Genomic DNA, 13,331 nt, shown 5'->3' with positions numbered 1-13,331 from the left:
GCTGAGTGAATGAATATTTGTCTGAATCAAGGTCACTGTCTTCCTGGTAGGTGATTCCACCAGGCTTTCTCTGTCATTAGTATTGCAAATTTTCTGTGGGAAGAGAGTTAAACTCCTGTCAATAACTCCTTCTTCTGCATTCTCATAGCAATTTAGAAAATACTTATATGGGTGGCAATTCTGTACATTATAATCATCTCTTTTATTATATACATGTGTGACTCTTCAATTATAATAGCAGCTCCAAAAATCCAAGTCAATGTTTCTCTTTTGCTTTAATGTTTATTTCCTTTTTAAAAGTAGTATTTCATTTATTTTTTATTATTTATTATCATGAATGTGTCACATGGAAAGTATTTGTCTTTGGCTATGCCCCTTAGCCCAGTGCAAGCCCATTTGCAACAGGTGTGATGGCCAAATCTACATTCTAGGTCTCATTTCCCCTTGTGTCCTAGGCCCTGGCAAGAGTTCAGACTCAATACATGCTTATGAAAGGAACAGTGCTGACTTTGCCTTTGAAAACTCTGGAGAGATTTCAGCAAAGCTCAAAGGAAGAGAAGCTGAATTTCTTCCTAAAATTTTGCATGGTCTCTGCTCCCCACACACATACAGTAGCTTATAATCTTGGTCTTTGCACTAGTCACCTGTCAAAGCAAATCTTTCTTAAAGGGGCTTAAGCAGGAGGCCAGCCCAAGACTTGACTTTGACAAGCTGCGTGTCTGAGTGAGGCTGACCATGTTCTTGGCTTTGGCTGTCCCGTCTTGTGACTCAGAAATAACCTGAAACCCTCTGATGTCACAAGCTTTGAGCAGTTCTGCTAAAGTGATTGACAAATCTTTTCCAGGACAGCCTGACACACCCCGACACCGTTTAACTGGCACATTGACAATGATGATCAAATTAAATAGCTTTCCTTAAGTTTCACTGTCACCAAGGCAGAAGTAATCCTGAAAACATGGGCCTTGAGAAAAATATGCTTGGAACATACTTTGGCTTCTTAATAGGGCATTATATTTCTAGCTTGCTAAAAGGCTTCAGGCTGCTGGCATAAACACAAGTGCCACTATATTGCAACCACTAAGAAATAAACAGAAAGCTACAACAAACAAGGCCGGCACATCCTGAACTGATTTTCTGTGGAAACTCCCTAGGGGTCCAAGGTTGCATAAAACTCAACAGGGGGCTTCCCTGGTGGCGCAGTGGTTGAGAGACCGCCTGCCGATGCAGGGGACACGGGTTCGTGCCCCGGTCCGGGAAGATCCCACATGCCGCGGAGCGGCTGGGCCCGTGAGCCATGGCCGCTGAGCCTGTGCGTCTGGAGCCTGTGCTCCACAACGGGAGAGGCCACGCCAGTGAGAGGCCCGCGTACCGCAAAAAAAAAAAAAAAAACTCAACAGGAGAGGACTGCCAACCCCCTCTAAACCCTCTTTACCCAATATAAGATTCTGTAATGTTTGAGTTTGCCAGTTGTTGCTTGCAGAATTAATGTACCATTCAGATGCTTCATAGAAAGTAGTTTTCATTGGGGCAGCTCCTTCAGGGATAGTTGGAGGTCAGAGTGTTTTTCTAGAACCCTCTGTCTTGAGCGTTGGGGCTAACTGGCCAAAACACCAGGCAACATTTTTCCAGTCAATCAAGGTCAAAGCTTCAGGTGAAACATATATTTTTTGTGTGTATTATGTATGTATGTTTGTACTATGTATTATGGGATACAGAATCTTTGTCCCAGAGGGCAAAGGGAAATTATGCTGCCTCCTAGTGGCGGAGAGGGTGGAAAATTGAGAGAAACAGCCATTTAGAATAGGCTGGAGTAATTGGAGAGGATCTCAGACTCCAAATAAACATACAAACTCTACCCCTCCCTGTCTTTGAAAATCTGACTCTATGCAATGCAAGGTATCCCTTTCTAAAAATCTATGCAGCCTCACTTGGTAGCCCATTCGAATCCACTGACCAACATATTTTGTACTCCTTCCTATGTGCTTGAACATGTATGTAGAATCATAGAGGAAATATTAGGCAGGACTTCTGCCCTCAGGAAATGTATGTATAATTCAGTAGGAGGGAGCAGCTTGTACCTTAGAGCAATTAGAATAAGCAAGTTTTCATCTGTGTGGCTCAGTTTATAGGTCAACAGTCTAATTTTCCTTTGGCCCCTCCGTCTACTTTCAAAGATTTTCATAATCTTCCACCAAACCAAATTTCTTGCCACTTCTCTCTTATATTTTATGTTCCAGCCACTCTTGGAGCTGTCTTAAGGGTGGCTAGTCCCCTCAGGGAGCCAATCTGTAAGGCTTTCTAACACATCACTAGAAATCTAGCAAGGTGTAGAGGATAGAATTGTCAGAACAACTCAAGGAGCAGACATTTTGTGAGGTCCTGTGATAAACTGCTAAGGAGAGGGAGTGATACCCCCCAGGGACCTGTGTAAGTAACAGTAGAAGATTTCTAAATTTCTGCACAATTTTGTTGAACTGAGTCAGAGGCCAAGGAATAGACTTGCTTGGGACAATTGAGATGAGGAATTGCACGTTGCCATCAAAGAGCCCTCCTAGTTTCCTTTAAAAAAATTTAAAGGAAACTGGTTAAAAGTGAGCTGAAACCTAAATGTCCATCGACAGATGAATGGATAAAGAAGATATGGTACATATTGTACAATGGAATATTACTCAGCCATTAAAAAGAATGAAATAATGCCATTTGCAGCAACGTGGATGGACCTGGAGGTTATCAGGCTAAGTGAAGCAAGTCAGAAAGAGAAAGACAAATATCATATGATATCACTTATATGCAGAATCTAAAAAAAATGATACAAATGAGCTTATTTACAAAACAGAAACAGACTCACAAACTTAGAGAATGAACTTATGGTTACCAGTGGGGAAGGGTTGAGGGGAGGGATAAATTGGGAGCTTGGGATTGACATGTACACACTGTTATATTTAAAATAGATAACCAAAAAGGACCTACCATAAAAAATAAAAAATAGAAATAAAAATAAAATAAAAGTGAGCTAAGAGGGTCTGGTTATGGGTTACTGAACTACCTGTAGTTCTCTGGATTTCCCATGCCATCTCATGCCTCTGTGCTTTAGATAGATTTGCCTGGAACCACCCGTTGATAGTCTATACCAAGTTAATCTCAAAACTCAACAAAACCTATTGCCTCCTCCAGAAAATCATCCCTGACTCCATACTGTACTCTGTATTAGATGCCCAACCTTTGTCTTCCATAGCTGTCTATGCACATCTCTTATCACAGCACTGTGTTATAATAAGCTATTGCTGCATCTGACCCCTTCACTAGGCTGCAAGTTTCCTTATAGGTATGTATTGTGTCTCATTTTTTCTATATACACCCAGCATCTCTCCTAGCTCCTGGCTATTTCTGGTATTGGTGCCCTTTTATAAGACTAGGAAATAGAGAGATCACTAAGAATGCCTGAGTAGTTGGATTCACAGAAAAATACTTGGGTTAGATTTTGGTCAATAGATAAGTAGGATTTGAAAGCTCAGGGGATGTCCTTCCTGCCAGTAGAGTGATCCAGAGCATGAGTATGTGAAACAAACAGTAAAGGACACAAGCTCAACTGTGAGAAGCAAACGTTTTTTCCATATATCTAACAAAGATCTAACAAAGTCCATTTCCTTTTTCTCAGTCCTTCCCAGAAGGTCGGAGAAATAAAAATATGGTATAAATGTGCAATTGGAATTGTAAGCAGACAGAACCTTGGTTGCCATTCCAGCTATGAAATCAAGTCTTCTCAGGAGCTGTATGAATTCAGAGGACAAGATCCTTCTTAAGACATCCCCTTCCCCTGATTCCCCATGAAAGTCCCTAAACGGAGAGGTCTTGTTCATGTGGTATCACAGCTCAAAGTTGAAATAGCTAGAGGTTGACCAGAATAGCGGGTCCTTGACCTCTCACCCTTTCCCACCCATAGGCCTCAGCTTACTATTGGTGGTCTGTCTGTTCCTCAAGCCCTGGATTATTTTGCAGACAATGTAGGATTTACATTATTTTACTTTTATTTTTACTTTTTATGCTATACACAATACCATCAATTTTATTCCAGATTACATCATCTTAATGATAATAAAAAGCTTTTGTATGCACATACTGCCAATACATTTAAAAAGGCCCAAATTTTAACAAACAGAATAGACAAATCCATCAAATAGACAATCCATCTAGACAAACAGACAAATCCAGTCGAGAGATCAAAAATTACTTTGGCCAAAAAAAAAATTAAAAAAAAATCTGGCTCAACATTCTGCTTGCAGGTTTCTACATATACTGTATATGCAGTGAGCGTGTGTGTGCGTGTGTGTAGCTTTTTTTTAAGGGAATGGAGTAATGTCTAGCCCACTTTTCCATGGTTATGTAGGAACTACAATGTTCTTTGCTAGCAAAACAATAAGTGCAAGGTCTGCATTTCCACCAACTCGATGCAAAGCCCCAAGAGTTTCCTGCAAAGTAAAGCCAGCACGGAGAATCTGGTCAATGTCTGCAGCAGGAAAAATTAATTGTGTAAGAAAAGAGGGACTTGATGATGGGTGGCTGGTAGGTGGTTCAAATTCTAGAAGTGGCCCTGCAGCTGCAGAACATTTTCTCTGGTCTCAGGCCTGTCTGTCACTGGATTCTGTGTGCCCTGACAATGTGATACTGGATGACAAGGACTCAGTTTGCTCAGAAGTCTGATTGAGTGCATCCTCCTCACTTGCTAAAAGTCTAGGTGAAATTTCTACACCTAAGGTGCAGTGTAGTTAATTAGACATTTTAGCTGAGGCTAGAGTGACAGAACTGCTCTCATTTATTGATTCCCTAGATTTGGGGACACCTCCCTTATCAGTTAACAGGCTATCACACGGACCCCTGAAGTTAATATTTTCTACATCTCCTACTCCAGCATCAGCTGAAGTGTCTGTTAATTCTTCTGTCTTCACTGATACAGATATGGCCTGATGAAAGGAGACTTGTGAAAACTGTTCACTCTGGGTAGCTGTAAGATGCTCATTTGGGGACCATCTTTCAGAAAGGTACTTAATATCTGTTTGACCCTTAGTTACTATCTCTGATTGACAGATAACTTCTTCAGATGTGTTTTCTCAAGCTGGTTTACTATTAATGACCAAAAGTTCATGAAGTTCCTTCAAGGCTGCTGTTATAGATGAGCAAGATTCCTCTGTTGACTCTGCAGAGGGCTGACAACTGCACAGAGACTTAAAGATGAGGGCAATTCCCATATTCTTTATTTGTTCCAGACATCTCAACATCACTTTCTAGAAGCTGTAAATCCTGAGTGGAAATGGAATTACTCAATATTTCAGGGGAAAGGTTACATTCTGATGTTTCTACTTCCATCAAGGGATTATCTAAGGTGAGATCAGATGCACCAATGTTCTTGACATTGGTATTTTGACTGCCTGCTGAAATAAGCACAGCAACTAGGGACTGTTCTACTGTATCTACTTCCACAAGTGTTTCTGAATTTGAGCAGCCAAAGCATCCTGAAGGTAGAATATTTTTCTCTGTACCTGGAAGGTCCCCATTCTGCTGTAAACTCTCCTTTCATTGTAGCTTCCAAATCAACTCTTCTTTGTTGTTTTTCTCCAAGAAGTTCAAGGTCCCCTCTGTTACAAAGATGTTCTTGGTTATGTGGAGCATTTTGTTGTTTAACCTCATGCTGTTCATTCCTCGATTCTTCATGCTGCTGAAGGCCATTTACCTGAATCAGGTACTGATATTCTGGAGGCCAACCATTTTCACTGATAAGCCTCTGTGGTTCTTGCATCCTAGTAAGCTGTGACAAATAACCTAGCTTCCTGTCTTGTGTGGAGATGAGATTTGAGGCCCTGGGTGCTTCTTTCAGCAGATTTCTCTAGATTTCTGCAACAATGACTTCTTCAAGTGAATTCTGCAAAGGCGTAGCTGGACTCTGGTTTGCTGGAGCATTGTCTGTTGAGGAAGCACAATCAGAAAGATCCTGTAGAGGAAGATGTTCTTTCTTTTCAGAGCTTATCTGGAATTCAGCTGAAGACTTCAAAGCCTTCACAGCTTTAGGTTCAATGCTGTCTGGGTCACTGGGCTTGATGGGGTAGACTGAAGCAGAGACAGAGTGAGCAAGACTTGCAGGATTACCAATCTCAGGACTCTGTCCTGAAGGATGGGCTTGATGGTTAAATCCACCTGACGTTGGTAATGATGACATTCCCAGTAAGGCAGTTTCTTTACCTCTTTTCTCTCTTCTGGGGCCCACTCCAGCTGCAGTACACACACACGACATGCATCATGGCTTCTGACGCTCTGCATCCTCTACAGATTTCTGAAGGGCTTCTGCTAATTCTTGTTTCTGCAACCTCCTTTGGCCGTATTTCTTCTTGCCTGGCCACATATGCCAACTGGGCACACTCTGGTAACTCCCTCTCTGGAAGAAAGGTGGTCTGTGAGCCTGTGGTGCTGATCACGAGTACATTTTTCTTGAGGTCAGTGGAACACTGATGCCATTTCAGCATGTCCAGTGCCAGAACCATGTCCATGGGCTCTTCCTCAAGTATAGAGAAGGAACACGCCAGGAAATCGCCTTCAATTTTTACCTGAATTAGATGTACCCTTCCAGTAATCTTCTGGGTGTCCACCAACAGTCCACCAGCCTCATTATTTTGGGCTGGCCAAAAGGTTCGTTCGGTTTTTTCTGTAAGATGGCTCTAGTAATACTTAGTTGTCTTTAACGTCATTCTAAACAATTTTGTTAGATTGTATGTGACAGCTGTCATATCAGCACACATTTTTAAAAAGACTTATCAAAATTGATGAATTTTTGAGTACCCAGTTCAATATTGAAGATTAATTTTTGGCATATTATGCTTGATTACTTCAAGAAAGGCAAAAACGCAACTGAAACGCAAAAAAAAAAAATGATTTGTGCAGTGTATGGAGAAGGTGCTGTGACTGATAAATATGTCAAAAGTGGTTTGTGAAGTTTTGTGCTGGAAATTTCTCGCTGGAGTATGCTCCACAGTTGGGTAGACCAGTTGAAGTTGATAGCGATCAAATCAAGACATTAACTGAGAACAGTCAACATTATACCACGCAGGAGATAGCCGACATACTCAAAATATCCAAATCAAGCGTTGAAAATCATTACACCAACTTGGTTATGTTAATCACTTTGATGTCTGGGTTCCACATAAGTTAAGTGAAAAAAATCTTCTTGACTGTATTTCCACATGCAATTCTCTATTGAAACGTAATGAAAATGTTCTGTTTTTAAAACAAATTGTGATGGGTGATGAAAAGTGGATACTGTACAATAACGTGGAACAGAAGAAATCGTGGAGCAAGTGAAATGAACCACCACCAACCACATCAAAGGCCGGTCGTCTTCCAAAGAAGGTGATGTTGTGCATATGGTGGGACTGGAAGGGAGTCCCCTATTATGAGCTCCTTCTGGAAAACCAAACGATTAATTCCAAAAAGTACTGCTCTCAATTAGACCAACTGAAAGCAGCACTCGACGAAAAGCATCCAGAATTAGTCAACAGAAAATGCATAATCTTCCATGAGGATAACGCAAGACCACATGTTTCTTTGATGACCGGACAAAAACTGTTACAGCTTGGCTGGGAAGTTCCGATTCATCCGCCGTATTCACCAGACATTGCACCTTCAGATTTCCATTTATTTAGGTCTTTACAAAATTCTCTTAATGGAAAAAAATTCAATTCCCTGGAAGACTGTAAAAGGCACCTGGAACAATTCTTTGCTCAAAAAGATAAAAAGTTTTGGGAAGATGGAATGATGAAGTTGCCTGAAAAATGGCAAAAGGTAGTGGAACAAAAGGGTGAATACATTGTTCAATAAAGTCCTTGGTGAAAATGAAAAAATGTGTCTTTTAGTTTTACTTAAAAGCCAAAGGCACTTTTTGTCCAACCCAATATTACACCTTTCTGCACAAGCTTGGCTCATACTGGTCATCTGGGCACCTGAATCAACAAAGGCTTTCAAAGGATGCCCATTCACTTTGCAGTTAATATAAAGCACCACTACTCAGCAAAAACTTTCCAGACCCTCTTCCATAGCTATTGTCATGTTTTCCTCAATGTTCTGTTGCCTTATATCTTCTTCTATCTTTGCCTGAGCAAAAGGATCCGCAGAAAAGAGATGAATCCTTTCTTGCTCTCTCCAGGCTCAGTCCTGTTGCTGCTCCACCAGGATCCTATAAGATTTCTCAAGATCTCCTCTGAGCAGAGCATCTGCCAGGGTGGATTGCATTCCTCCAGGAAGGACAGCTCGTGGAGGAGTTGGCCAGCAAAAGGTATCAGAACAAGGCTGGACTGTCCAAGCCCTGATGAAGCTATGTTTCCAGGAGATGAGTGGGACTGCTGGGTTCCTGGTGGCTGGCACTTCCCAGAGTTGTTTTTTTTGTTTGTTTGTCTTTTGTTTCTTTTTTTCTTATCAATGTTGACTTTTATTAGGAGGTGGGTTTTTTATACACATGAGTAAAATAGGCTATAAAAAGAACTACCTCATTCTCAAGATTGCTTTGGCTATTCGGGGTCTTTTGTGTTTCCATACAAATAAACCCACGCACATATGGTCACCTTATCTTTGATAAAGGAGGCAGGAATGTACAGTGGAGAAAGGACAGCCTCTTCAATAAGTGGTGCTGGGAAAACTGGACAGGTACATGTAAAAGTATGAGATTAGATCACTCCCTAACACCATACACAAAAATAAGCTCAAAATGGATTAAAGACCTAAATGTAAGGCCAGAAACTAGAAAACTCTTAGAGGAAAACATAGGCAGAACACTCTATGACATAAATCACAGCAAGATCCTTTTTGATCCACCTCCTAGAGAAATGGAAATAAAAACAAAAATAAACAAATGGGACCTAATGAAACTTCAAAGCTTTTGCACAGCAAAGGAAACCATAAACAAGACCAAAAGACAACCCTCAGAATGGGAGAAAATATTTGCAAATGAAGCAACTGACAAAGGATTAATCTCCAAAATTTATAAGCTGCTCATGCAGCTCAATACCAAGGAAACAAATAACCCAATCCAAAAATGGGCAGAAGACCTAAATAGACATTTCTCCAAAGAAGATATACAGACTGCCAACAAACACATGAAAGAATGCTCAACATCACTAATCATTAGAGAAATGCAAATCAAAACTACAATGAGATATCATCTCACACCAGTCAGAATGGCCATCATCAAAATATCTAGAAACAATAAATGCTGGAGAGGGTGTGGAGAAAAGGGAACACTCTTGCACTGCTGGTGGGGATGTGAATTGGTACAGCCACTATGGAGAACAGTATGGAGGTTCCTTAAAAAACTACAAATAGAACTACCATATGACCCAGCAATCCCACTCCTGGGCATATGCCCTGAGAAAACCATAATTCAAAAAGAGTCATGTACCAAAATGTTCATTGCAGCTCTATTTACAATAGCCCGGAGATGGAAACAACCTAAGTGTCCATCATCAGATGAATGGATAAAGAAGATGTGGCACATATATACAATGGAATATTAATCAGCCATAAAAAGAAACGAAATTGAGCTATTTGTAATGAGGTGGATAGACCTAGAGTCTGTCATACAGAGTGAAGTAAGTCAGAAAGACAAATACCGTATGCTAACACATATATATGGAATTTAAGAAAAAAAAATGTCATGAAGAACCTAGGCGTAAGACAGGAATAAAGACACAGACCTACTAGAGAATGGACTTGAGGATATGGGGAGGGGGAAGGGTAAGCTGTGACAAAGCGCGAGAGAGTGGCATGGACATATATACACGACCAAACGTAAGGTAGATAGCTAGTGGGAAGCAGCCACATAGCACAGGGAGCTCAGCTCGGTGCTTTGTGACTGCCTGGAGGGGTGGGATAGGGAGGGTGGGAGGGAGGGAGATGCAAGAGGGAAGAGATATGGGAACATATGTATAAGTATAACTGATTCACTTTGTTATAAAGCAGAAACTAACACCATTGTAAAGCAATTATACTCCAATAAAGATATAAAAAAGAAGTACCTCAAAATAAAATGGCTCTTAGCATATCTCCCCTCTCCTTTCACACTGCTCACTTTGGGAAGTACTGCTGACTGAAAATATCCGATTATATTCCTTTGAAGAAAGCCTTTTGATAAACTACGCAAGTCTAGTCGGGGTAAGTTTGGGAACTGCACGGAAAGTCAAGGGTCTGCATTCTCCTTTCGTTAAAATCCCAACGTGGCCATCTTTTAAGACTTAAGCAGCCAGTAATCCCTGGTGGTCTATGAGGGGCCTCTCAGTGGATACGATCTGGCCCTCGGCGGCTGGGATGCCGACTCGAGCTCGCACAGCGCGGAAGTTGCGCAGCTCCAAGTCAGCGTCGACCTGGAGGGAAAAGGTCACCTGGAGGGGAAAGGTCACCTGGAGGGGAAAGGTCACCTGGAGGGAAAAGGTCACCTCGAGGAGGTCCATCCGCACACAGTACACGGTGAGCGGCACGGCCCGGACCCGACCCAGCTCGGCTCAGCGTGGCCTCGGCTCGGGGCGGCAGGGCGGTGCGGGGCCTGACTGGTGCTTCAAGCGGAGGGCGCCGGCCGCTGGCTCGCCCGCTCGCCCCTTCCCTCGCTCGCACACGCTCAGGTACGCCCTCCGTCCCGCCCTCCGTCCCGCCCTCAGCGGCAAGCGCGGTAGCCGCCACCCGCCTGCGAAGGCCTCTCAGGGTTTACATGAAAGAGCGCTGCTCGGGGCTGTTATCTATCTGGTTAACTAGATGAAGCGTGGAAAGACTCTATGCTAACACATATATATGGAATCTAAAAAAAAAAAAAAATTGTTCTGAAGAACCTAGGGGCAGGACAGGAATAAAGACGCAGACGCAGAGAATGGATTTGAGGACTCAGGGAGGGGGAAGGGTAAGCTGTGACAAAGTGAGAGAGTGGCGTGGACATATATACTCTACCAAATGTAAAATAGATAGCTAGTGGGAAGCAGCCGCATAGCACAGGGAGATCAGCTTGGTGCTTTGTGACCACGTAGAGGGGTGGGATAGGGAGGGTGGGAGGGAGACGCAAGAGGGAAGAGATATGGGGATATATGTATATGTATAGCAGATTCACTTTGTTATACAGCAGAAACTAGCACACCATTGTAAAGCAATTATACTCCAAATAAGATGTTAAAAAAAAAAGTATTGATTAATACTTCCTTTTCTACTTGTGACATTGTTATTCTGAAACAGAAAGAGAAACTAGAGTTTTCTGTTTCTGGAGACTGTAGAAGAGAGGGGAAGAAAAGGAGGGACACACCCCTACTTATGAGAAAGAGTGAAACAATAAATTTGACATTGCCATGAGACACTTTTCTGGAAAAACAACTTTTAGACCATGTTCTAAGACAGGAAGCATTATATCCATACTCTTTTTTTTTTTTTTAACATCTTTATTGGGGTATAATTGCTCTACAATGGTGTGTTAGTTTCTGCTTTATAACAAAGTGAATCAGTCATACATAAACATATGTTCCCATATGTCTTCCCTGTTGCGTCCCCCTCCCTCCCACCCTCCCTATCCCACCCCTCCAGGCTGTCACAAAGCACCGAGCCAATATCCCTGTGCCATGTGGCTGCTTCCCACTAGCTATCTACCTTACTACGTTTGTTAGTGTGTATATGCCCATGACTCTCTCTCGCTCTGTCACAGCTCACCCTTCCCCCTCCCCATATCCATACTCTTAAACTGCTTCACCTGCCTCTTCAGTGCCGAGCAGATGAATGTGTTTAGAGAGCTGACCCTAAGCTCTACACAAATCTTAATAATCAAAAATGGATTAAATGGATCATAGGCCTAGATGTAAAAGCTAAAGAAGTTTTCTAGAAGAAAACATAGGTGAAAATTTTTGTGACCTTAGGTAAGGCCAAAACTTCTTAGATTTAACACCCAAAAAATAAACCATAAAAGGGAAATTCTCTGGTGGTCCAGTGGTTAGGGCTCCACACTCTCACTTCTGAGGGCGAGGGCCTAGGGTTCGATCCCTGGTCAGGGAACTAAGACCCCACAAGCTGCGTGGCCAAAAAAATAAATAAATAAAACTTAAAAAAATATATTTTTAAAAAAGTCAACTTTAAAATAAATAAATCATAAAAGGAAAAATTGATGAATTGGATTTCATCAAAATTAAACATTTTAATTTCATAAAAATTAATCATTTGCTCTTGGACAAAAATGTCAATTGCATTGATCAATTCATTTAAAATAGTTATTAAATGTCTATTATGTGCCAACACCCTTCTAGGTGTTGAATTATGGCAATGAATTGGATTCCCTCTATTATACTGGACTGTCACAGGAAAATGAACATTTTAAAAATGTTTTCAACAAAGGAAAAACACAAAGCAGAGAAAGTTTATTAACACAAACATCCTTGCCATATGTTTTAAGTTTTTTGCTTAAGTACATGGACAGGATGCAGTACCAGGAAATAATGGGAAAATACTGAGAAATAAGTATGTGTATTATCATTTGGTATTTGTTGAATCTTGTATCATTTGAGCAAGAATCCTGGGGATGTGGATGCAGGATAAAGAACATTAGAGCTTTGGAGGATGGTCTGAGGCCACATTTCACTCCATATTATTTATTGTACTGTGGGAGTTGAACGTCAAGCAACCACAGATTAGATGATTAGTTCCTTCCATGAGCTGTGGGATCACAGACTGTGATGAAAATGCTTATCTTGTAGAGTTGTAAGGATTAATGAGGTAATAAATGTGCAGTGCATAGCTATACCTCAATAAATAGAAACTCACTGGATGATGATGATGATGGTAATAAAATCCAATCAGGTTCCAAAAGCTGACCAGGACTGAGAAGCTCACCTGTTATTTTTGAGAAATGTGCCTCTTCCACTAGGATCTATGGGAGGAATGGGGCACTTCCTTTCCTCTCCCCATCCTGTGCCCATGACAGGTATCACTAACCAACCCACCACAGCACTGTTCAGTTAGCCTGGATTAGACTTCAAAGTCCTCTCCAGGCAGATAAATCTGATCTGTTTACAGTTAGCACTGGAGATAAATGTATCTACCGTTCCTGATTTAGGGTTTAGTAGACAACTGAAGAAAGACTATAAATTTATTTTTCCTACAAAGTTAAAGGCCCAAGTTAGGCCTAAGGAGGGATGACTAGAGGTTCTAGAAGGTGTTTGGTCACAATGTAGTACATTTCCTAAATAATCAGTCACTGGTTGATTTGTTTTTTAATTTAGTTAAACTATGTTTTTCTGTTTGTTCTAAATGTGGAAGTAAACGATTAATCATTTACC

The 13,331-nt window shown here is 41.4% G+C and overlaps 2 pseudogenes across 2 annotated transcripts; both read right to left on the bottom strand.

Moving 5' to 3' along the window:
* Window positions 1-4,379: 4,379 nt before the first annotated feature.
* LOC309957216 (regulatory solute carrier protein family 1 member 1-like) lies at window positions 4,380-6,211 on the bottom strand (annotated as a pseudogene). The gene has a single exon. The product of its transcript is annotated as a regulatory solute carrier protein family 1 member 1-like (transcript).
* A 78-nt stretch (window positions 6,212-6,289) lies between these two features.
* Window positions 6,290-10,484, bottom strand: LOC309958028 (protein DDI1 homolog 2-like; annotated as a pseudogene). The gene is made up of 3 exons: window positions 10,320-10,484; window positions 7,905-8,291; window positions 6,290-6,667 (listed from the first exon to the last, which is right to left on the bottom strand). The product of its transcript is annotated as a protein DDI1 homolog 2-like (transcript).
* Window positions 10,485-13,331: the final 2,847 nt, after the last annotated feature.

The sequence above is a fragment of the Leucopleurus acutus genome (genome assembly GCF_964270905.1).
Source record: "Leucopleurus acutus genome assembly, chromosome: 2".
In the NCBI taxonomy this organism is placed as follows: domain Eukaryota; kingdom Metazoa; phylum Chordata; class Mammalia; order Artiodactyla; family Delphinidae; genus Leucopleurus; species Leucopleurus acutus.
This window is presented reverse-complemented; position numbering and strand designations above follow the sequence as displayed.